This window comes from Leuciscus leuciscus (genome assembly GCF_965113295.1).
Source record: "Leuciscus leuciscus genome assembly, chromosome: 14".
Classification (NCBI taxonomy): domain Eukaryota; kingdom Metazoa; phylum Chordata; class Actinopteri; order Cypriniformes; family Leuciscidae; genus Leuciscus; species Leuciscus leuciscus.
The window spans coordinates 21,786,526-21,796,990 of record NC_138738.1 but is presented as its reverse complement, the minus strand read 5'-3'; positions in this window follow the sequence as shown (position 1 = coordinate 21,796,990).

Sequence of the window (10,465 nt, the reverse complement as noted above, 5' to 3'; positions counted from 1 at the left end):
ACTCTGAACATCACAAAACAAGCTACTAAAAAGTTGCAACAAAAACAACATTAAAAATAAAAGCAGATATAATGATAAAAGAAAATACTAAGGCAATTCAGCATAATATATTCATGCTGCAGTGCATGCTGGGAGATACTGATGAGGTTTGATTGAAGGCTCCATCAAGTGCACTGCACTTTTATCATCACCGTTGTTGAGACTCATATGCTGATTCTTGATGTCTGTGTGTGTCTGAAAGATATAGTAGTTCAAACCTTTATTGTGCACAATGTTTTCAAAATTCTTCAGATTATTACAACACTGATGGATCACATGATGTAGAATCATAGGGCTACTACAATCAATAATGTAAAATTAATGACACATATAATCAAAGATAAGACTCTATAAGAGCTCAGTGAATCAAACATGATGATTGCCTTCATCAATACATAACCAACATCACATGATTCATTTTCTCTCTGATTTCCTAGCCATAACCAACGTGTCATATAAATACAGATTTACAGCAGCCAGAGAAAAACTAATGTTAGAAAGTCAAGGGTCAAGAGCCCAACTAAAGCAGTCACTGATCTCCATCATGGTGACTTCAAATGAAACAATAAATCATCAACATCTAAACCTCTGTTAATTCTCAAACAGAACTGTAGACGTCTGACAGAAATAAAGTCAATCTGGTTAGTAATAAGTGAAGCTGGTAATGCTGTTTGTGGAGTTGTTTAATCCTCCTCTGCTGAGATCTTCACAGATTTAATGTCTTCTTTTATCTTCAGTTGATTTCATCTAAGGTTGTGGCTGAAGTCAGTTGTAGTTCTTGTGTTTCTGCTCGTCGCTTCTCTTTTTTCTGTTCTTGTTGTTTCTCTAAATTGACATTCCCAGAATTCCCTGTGTGACACTTCACATTTGATGCTATTTCATTTAAATAATTATGTTTCTTCTTGGTTTTTGTTATCAGTTATATACATTTGGGGTTTATATTACATCATATATTGTTTAATGAATGTTTATGGCATTGTTTGGAGTCATGTGTGTGTGTCACCATGATGGTGTTTTGTATTTGCGTGTGTAATACTCGGATTTGCGAGTCTCGATGAATCCGTGCTTACCGAGTATTATGCGTGGGTTCTTGGCTATTTTCTGTATCTGTCGTAGTCACTTGATAGAGGAGTCAGACCAAGACTTCTGTGCTCAGAACTCAGTGTTTATTTCAACATTTCTCTTAACTATGACTCTACATCGTTCCACCCGATTACATCGTCCATTTCTCCATCCATATCCTCTCTCTTCTCCCTCCTTTTCAACTCCTCCCCTTTTCGCGTGTTTCTTACGCTCGCGATATCTCGCGTACCATCTAACTTTATTTAAACCTTCCCATTTCCATTCTTACATAATACTCCCCTTCCTATAAGAAATGTCCTCATTTCTATGTATGTCGACACAAAACCCCATAAGAGAACATGTGATAACAGTGCATATCATGAAACGTACACATTATATATATTTTTGCACTACTGTAAGGCCATGAGAACAATGAACTCATCATACTGTTAACCAACTTACAGTGGTATCAAAATAAAATAAAATAAAATAAATTAAACAAAATACTCATTACACTATGCCTACTGTATAAAGATAGAACCAAGTCACATCAGAACCTCAAAGTACACTATTTAGTACAACTGAAAGTCTTTCAAGTAAGCCGGCATTCGACGCAACCTTGGACGTTCGTGTGGAGTGGAGGACTGTGTGACAGGGGACACTGGGGAACCAGCGGGTACTCCCACTACCATCGAAGGTGGCATTTGGGGGGGCTGTACCAAGGAAGGTGCGGGGCAAATGTCTCTAGCATTGTCCTTTGAAACATCAGGTAGTGGGCCGTACTGCGGCAAAGGTTGGTGTGCTGGCAGCAAACGTGGCCTGGGGGGTCCAGCGGGAGGTCCTGGGGCTATTGGCGTAATATGAGGTGGAAGGAGACCTGATAATGTGTTCAGAGTGTTTGGTTTGGTTTGGTAACGGTTGCCTTTAGTCGACAAAGGCAGCTCGGTTATGTCCGCGGCGACAATTTCGAATGGTCGGTCAGGAGAAATGGAAATGAGCGGAGCTTGTGGTCGGGGCACAGGCGAACGTCGGGACTGACAGGCCGCGCATCGAGAACAATGTTTAGATATGTCTGCAGACATGTAGGGCCAATAAAAGAGCCGCCTAGCCCTATTCAAGGTTTTAGCATGTCCGTAGTGGCCAACTGAAGGATCGCCGTGCACATGGGTAAGTATGTCTGGAACCAAGGACGTCGGAATGACAATTTGGAGGACATCGTCCGCAGGAGATTCGCGCGACAGTCTACACAAGACATTGTCATGTATAGTTAACCGACTGAATTGTGACCACAATTTCCTAACGTATGGTGATGCGTTCCGGAGCCTCCACAAAGGGGGCTTATGACCCGTTTCTACCCATGAGAGGACAGCGGCCAAATCAGGGTCAGACCGTTGTTGTTCTGCTACTTTCCAGTCACTTTGAATTTGAATTAGGTTCGCTGTGACATAATTTGAAACAGGAGTGCCTACGAGAGAATTAACATCCATTTTTGGTGTTTGCAGAGGTGTCGACGCAGGGTTTGACTGGGGATCGAACAATGTGGTCTGTGTGGCGACCGAAAACTTGGCGGACTCCCGTTCATTGCCATTATCTTGTTGAACAACCTCACCCTGTGGCCGTCGAGACATAGCGTCTGCGTTCAAGTGTTTGGCACCTTCGCGGTGGAGCACAAACCAATCATAAAGGTCTAATTCGACTGCCCAGCGTGCACGTCTACCCGTTGGATCGTGGTCCAAAGGGAGCTTTTTTAGTCCGACCAATGGCTTGTGGTCCGTGATGATAGTAAATGGGTGGCACGCAAGGTAGTGGCGGAAATGGCGCACCGACCACACAATGGCGAATAGTTCTCGATCGAAAGTGGACCATTTCCTTTCCGACACAGACAGCACATGGCTGGCGTATGCAAGAACATGCTCCTTGCCATCCACCTGCTGTGAGAGGACAGAGCCAACTGAATACAGGGACGCGTCTGTGTAAAGAAGGAAGGGTATCGAAAGATTCGGAAACGCCATAATAGGCGGCGATGTCAATGCTTCCTTTAAGACACGAAATGATTCATCCGCCTGAACTGACCAAGTGAACGCAACACCCTTGTGTGTTAACCGGTGTAAGGGCTCTGCTGTATGAGCGAAGTTTTTTATAAACCTGCGGTAATACGAACATAAGCCTAAGAAAGCCCTGACCTGCGTGGCGGATGTTGGAATTGGCCACGTTTTAACTTTCTCGATGTTTGATGGGTCAGGCTCAACTCCGGCACTGGAGACACGATGGCCCAAAAATGTAACCGAGGAGCATGCCAGATGGCATTTAGACGGCTTGAGTTTAAGTCCAGCTGAACGGAAGCGTCCAAAGACGTCGCGCAAATGTTTCAAATGTTGTGCGAAGTCTGCACTGTAAACGATTATGTCGTCTAAATAGATCAAGCAAATGCTCCAATGAAGACCACGGAGCACCAACTCCATTAAGCGCTGGAAGCTAGGCAGCGCGTTTGATATACCCATGGGCATCATACGGAATTGATAAAGCCCTGCTCCCGTTGAGAACGCAGTTTTTTCTTTGTCTGCCGGATTAAGGGGTATTTGCCAATAACCCGTAGTCAAATCAATCATGCTAAACATTTGTGCCCCAGACAGCCTATCTAGAGTGTCGTCGACCCGAGGAAGAGGGTGTGAGTCCTTGATTGTGACTGCATTGAGTCGTCTGTAGTCCACACAGAACCGGTATGTACCGTCTTTCTTTCGAACGAGTACAACCGGGGCTGACCATGGGCTCTGTGACTCCTCAATGATGTCACGCTCCAAAAGCCTAGACACCTCTTCTTGTAGAATATTCTGCGTCGCTGGTGATGTACGATATGGGCGTAGTTTGATTGGTGCCGCGTCTCCTGTGTTAATGGTGTGTGTGACTAAATCGGTCCGTCCGTAATCGTGTGGATGTGAACTAAAAATGTCTGCAAATTCTGTCAGCAACTCCTTAAGTAACGACTGCTGGTCTGCATCTAAGCAGGTGTCTGCTAAAAGCGTGTCCTGAACAGTGCGTCTTTTGTCAGTGGAGGTAGATACAGATGAAACTAGTACGTATTCATCCTGTATTTTTCCCGTTATGGAGAAAAACTGGCCCACGGGGCATCCCGCCTCTAAAATAACCGGTTGGCTGGTCGGATTAACGACTCTAACGATGCCTCTACCGTTTTGAATCGACGTTAGAGTGCGCGCGATGCCTAAAGACACAGCCTGGGGAGACTGAGGCTCTACAACACCCACATATGAGTCTGTGAAGGGGTTTGCGACAGCACCGTCTTTAATTGAAACTGAGACCGTCGTTTCTGACATTGGCAGCACAGTTACCTGTGCGATAGTGATCGCTGTGCCCTGTACTGGAATGAATGACTGTGGCGGTGAGAGAAATAAAGTAGTGTCATACAATCGTAGCTGTTTGTGTGGTATATCGACCGTAACTGCGTGTTTGACCATGAAATCCCATCCGATAAGCACTGGATGGGTTGCTGTTCGTGTTATGTGAAAAATGTGAGAAACTGTGGCATCCCCAATATGCAGAAGGGCTGTTACAGAGCCCAGTATGTCTAATGGTTGTCCTGTGACTGAGGAGGCCAACACGAATGACTTATTAATAGGTTGAGATGCCAAGGCTGGGATCGATCTACGACAGTCGTCGGTAATGAGGGATAAACCCGAACCGGTATCGACTAGAGCGTAGATTTCGGTGCCAGCCAGCGTAACTTGAATGAATGGTGTAGGTGGGGTGGATGTATAGGGCATATTATCAGAGTGGACCATCGAGTGTGCTGGAGCTGACATTTGGTCCCCAATGACAGCTTCTACTCGTTTCACTTTACTTTATACTTTATTTGTCCCATTGCTGGGAAATTTGTCTTGGACAACGTGCAAAGTCCATACATACAACAACATACATTAAAAAACTAATAGAAATAAGTCAAATTAAATATGTAAAACATAATGACAATCAATACATACAATACAACATACATTAAGATAAATAGCAGGTAAGTGAAGTTAGATACATAGAAGACACAATGGCAATTCATAATATTTTATCTGTTTAACACTTTGATTGCAGTAGGAACAAAAGAATTTTTCAGTCGATTAGACCTGCACATCAAGACCCTATACCTCCTTCCTGATGGTAATAATTTAAAATTGGCATTCAGGATATGAGTATCGTCTCCAACAATGTTCCTGGCATGGTTTAAAATTGAAGCATCGAACAACTCTTGTGGTGATCGTCTCTCCTCACCCCCTATAATTTTAAAGGCGGTGTGCACCAAACGTCCTAATCTTGATTTTAATTGGACAGAGAGATTACCATACCATGCAGTAATACCATATCTAATCAAGCTCTCGAAAATAGACTGATAAAACAAGTACATGATTCTCTGGTTCACTCCAAACACTTTTAACCTGCGTAGAAAGTATAGTCTCTGCTGTAGCCTGGAACAAAGATTATTGACATGAAAAGACCAGCATAGTGAATTATCTATAAAAACTCCCAAGTACTTATATGAAGGGACCTGTGCGATGATATTGCCGTGTATCATTACCGGACTATGGTCCCCTACACTTCTAGGATCGAAAATCATCTCAACCGTCTTAGTTCCATTTAGTATTAAGGAGTTATTGTCACACCAACCTACAAATCTCTCCACCTCAGAGAAATAATGAGAAACATTGTCTTTCCCATTTAATAAACTTAAAATTGCAGTATCATCAGAAAATTTGATAAAAAAAGTATTGTCTTGACGTGCTACGCAATCATTGGTGTATAGTGTAAATAAAATTGGCGAGCAGACACATCCCTGCGGGGCTCCCATGTTCGTAATTTTAACCTCAGAATACGAGTTGTTGACTCTCACCTGTTGTGTACGGTTGTTCAGAAAGGAATAGAGCCACTTAATACAGTATGGATTTATCTTAAGCTCTTTTAACTTTGTTGTCAGCAACATGGGATTTAATGTATTAAACGCTGAACTAAAATCAATAAAAAGTAAACGGGCATATGATTGACTGGCTTCTAAGTGACTACTGACCAAATGAGAGATGTAGTTAATGGCGTCTTCAGTACCACGCCTCTCCCTATATGCGAATTGAAGTGGGTCGAGTAATGGTTTGACTTGATCCTTTAACCCCATTAAAACAAATCGCTCAAAACACTTCATAACATGAGATGTGAGGGCCACTGGTCTAAAATCACAATTCTCCAGTGAGTTCTGTTTCTTAGGAACTGGTATAACAATGGATTTTTTCCATAGAGATGGAATAGTATGCGAGTCCAAAGATTTTTGGAAAATGGGGCAGAATGCCTTGGATAACTCCATAGCACAAGTTTTTAGCAAAAAGGCCGAAATTCTATCCGGACCCATAGATTTTTTAGAGCATACACCTCTAAATATAGTACTGACCACCTGTGGGTCAACCACTAACCTCTGACCCGGTTCACATATTACGTTGTCCAAAACACCCGTATAATCAGCTGGTGACTCAAACCTAAGAAAAAAGTCATTTAAATCATTTGCCCTTTGTTCGTCATCATTAGTTATAAAAGTTTTGTGAGGTGGTGCCATATTTGTTACAACTTTCATTGCATCCCACAGTTTTTTTGAATTCCCTATAGCAAAATTATCTTCTAATGTATCTCTATATTTTTTCCTCGCCCCCTTCAGTAATATATTCAATTCCTTTTGGACTATTTTTAATTTAATTTTGTCATGATTTATAAATGCCAACTTCTTCCTATTCAAACATTCCTTAACTTCCTTTGTTATAAAACTCTTGCTATTTGGAAATACCGTCACAGTTTTCTTCTCCACAATTGAGTCCACACAAAAATGTATATAGTCCGTTATGGATTCTGTGGCCGTCTCAATGTCCATCTCGTGAAAAAGATCCCAATCCGTGGAATCAAAGCAGCCTTTTAAGGTCTCAATACTATCCTCCGACCAAACCGAGATTGTCTTTGTGTGTGGCTTAGCACTTTTTAAAAGAGTTTTATAAGTTGGAATCAAATGAACAGTGTTATGATCACAATTAGATAGAGGAGGTTTGGCCTTAGCAACATATGCATCCTTAACGTTTCCGTAACATTTGTCCAAAATCTTGTTACCTCTCGTGAAGCACTTAATATATTGTTCATATCCCGGCAGCATAAGCTCCAGTCTACACTGATTAAAGTCTCCAAGAATAAAAATTGGAGCCGCTGGAGTGCGCCTTAATTGTCCGTTGACACAGTCACTTATACACCTGGCCGCGTTAGCGGCATTCCCGCTTGGTGGAACGTACACCGCACAAATAATGATGTTTCCAAATTCACGCGGTAAATAAAAAGGCCTTAATGATAAACATAGTAATTCCACATCGGGATTGCACACAGTTTCTCTCACCGTATGCTGGCCGCACCATTTGTCCTTGACGTATATACAGACACCGCCGCCTCTTGATTTGCCCGAGTTTCCATCCCTGTCTGCACGGACAAGCGAAAACCCATCCAGTTCGACCAAAGAGCAAGGGATATCCCGATGAAGCCATGTCTCCGTGAACACCATCAAGCAGGACTCGCGATACTCGTGCCATATCCTTGTGATCGCGCGTAGCTCCTCAATTTTGTTCTTTAAGGACCGCACATTGCTTAAAATCACAGACGGAAGAGGAGGTTTATCACCACGGTTCCGAAGACGGAGACGAACTCCTCCTCTCTTCCCTCTTTTCCTGGGTCGCGCTGAAAATGCGCTCTTCCTCCTGAAGTCAACAGGTAGATCCGTGGGAGGCGATGTTCTTTCAGGCCTCAGAAGGAGCAATTCTGCTCTGGTATAGCACACAGATGGTACAGCGACAAAGTGTGCAGATGACACACGATTCAGAGCAAGGATCCTTCCTCCAATCAAAGTCAGTAATAGGAATTGTACCAAAAACGTCTTCATTATGATCAATCACTTTAACACAAGCCGTTAAAAATTAAAATCAAACTCAACACGAACAAACGAACAGTGCACGTGTCCGTGTCGCCAGCTGAGCAGCGCCACCGGAAGCTAGTTTCCCTGATGTGGCGAAGGAGGGGCAGTATCTCTTTTGACTGGAGAGAAATGTACATGGCGTGTAGGGGATGTATGAGAGTGTGGTGACTGTTTGTAACGCGGAGCTGGTGATGGTGAGCGATGGGTGCGATAAGTAGAATGCCTGTAATGTGAGTTTGGTGAGGTTGAGCGAGTGGCGTGTGGTCTGTCATCATAGACCAAATGGGATCGGGGTTCTCTTGAGGGGGAGCGGCCTGGTCTAGGGTGTATATAATTGTGTCTATGGGGGCTATGTTGATCGGGATGTGAATGATATGGGGTGTGTGACTCACAACACAGGGGAGGGGGAGAATAGCTGCGACGGCTCTGATGACGGGGGTCTTCATCAGATGTAGAGTGATCGTGAGAAGAACGGCGGCGGTGCGAGGAGCTGTAGTCATCATAAGGTTGTTGTCGTCGCTCTCTCTGTAGGTGCTGTGACGGGCAGCGGCAGTCCTGACGATGATGGTGACGGTCATCCCACTCAGGCTGGCGAGTCCGTGGTGTTATGTTGTAGTCAACAGCTGCGCAGGCGTGTGTAGTTTCTGTCATCTTGTGCTGAAGGTTGCTATCTGTTGTGAGAGTACATCCAGGCGGTCGTCAGTCCGACGCTCGTGAGACTGGCGTAAAGTATGCAGGTCCATCCGGAGGTCAGCGATGGCTGAGGCCAGATCTGTGATGGGCGTTGGCGTCGCTGTGGCAGATAAAGGCTGCTGATGCACAGTCACTGGCATGATAGCCGTTGGATTGGCTATGCTGATGGCCAACTGTGCACGTTCACATTGACTGGCTATTTTTAAAGCATTGTCCAAGGTCACTGCTCCATGCTCATGTATTTTCAATTGAAGTGCAGGATCTAAGCCAGTAATAAATCTACGAAAAATTTCACAATTTCGAGCCGTGACATCATACTGAGGGAAAGCTTCCGTCACTAAACTGGTGAGCTCAGCTGCATAAACTTCGAGAGGCTCCTGAGGCTTGCGGGGACGAGCATTCAAATATGTTTGGAATGTGGCCAAAAATGTGGCACGTCCAAAAACAGCACTTAAACTGGCCTTAGTCAGATCATAGTCCGCTTTAACAGCAGGGGAAAGAGACTGCCACTATGCAAACCCAGGTCCTTAGAGCTTAGCAGGGAGAAGTTTAGCTTTATCTGGTGGTGTGGCAGAGACATTAAGAGCAACTTCAAATCTCTGAATCCAGGAGCTGAATGGTTCAGCGTTATCACCCGAAAAGGGAGCAGGAAGATCAATTCTGAAAGGCACATGTGAATTTGTACCAGCCATCACGTTATGTGGTTGCGGCTGCTCCACAATATCATGCTCACCATCAGACATTTTGTGTGTGCGAGCAACGGCGAGAGAAAAAAAAAATATAGCACGTAAAATATTATGGGCAATATTAACGTCCCTGCAGGTTAATGTGGATATTTTACGTCGTGCAGAGTCAAGTAGAAAATGTCCATACTGAAAACAGAAAGATAAAAATAGCCAACCAACGCTGCCACCAGTGTAATACTCAGATTTGCGAGTCTCGATGAATCCGTGCTTACCGAGTATTATGCGTGGGTTCTTGGCTATTTTCTGTATCTGTCGTAGTCACTTGATAGAGGAGTCAGACCAAGACTTCTGTGCTCAGAACTCAGTGTTTATTTCAAAATTTCTCTTAACTATGACTCTACATCGTTCCACCCGATTACATCGTCCATTTCTCCATCCATATCCTCTCTCTTCTCCCTCCTTTTCAACTCCTCCCCTTTTCGCGTGTTTCTTACGCTCGCGATATCTCGCGTACCATCAAACTTTATTTAAACCTTCCCATTTCCATTCTTACATGTGTATGACACTGTGCACCTTCTTTATATTAACATGTGCCTAAGTTTGTGGAAAACTAAAAGGTTACTTCTGTATTTTTTATGGTAAAGTACTGGGAACCACAGCTGATGTTTATCTTTTTTTCTTTTCTTTTTTTTTTCAAAGTAAGTTTTTTTTTTTATATTGTGTTTTTTTGCACGTAAATTTAAATCCTGTAAAACATAAAAGGTTGCCACCATATTTTTTACGGTAAAATACGGACTTTTTTTAACAGTGTGGGACAATGTGGCTTTCCATCATTCGCAAGCAATAACAACATGGTTTGAAGTCCACCCAAGACTGGTAAGTCTCTTCCTTCCACCCTATTCACCTTTCCTCAACCCCATAGAGGAGTTCTTTTCTGCATGGAGGTGGAAGGTTTATGACCATCAGCCACATGACCAGATGTCCCTCCTTGAAGCCATGG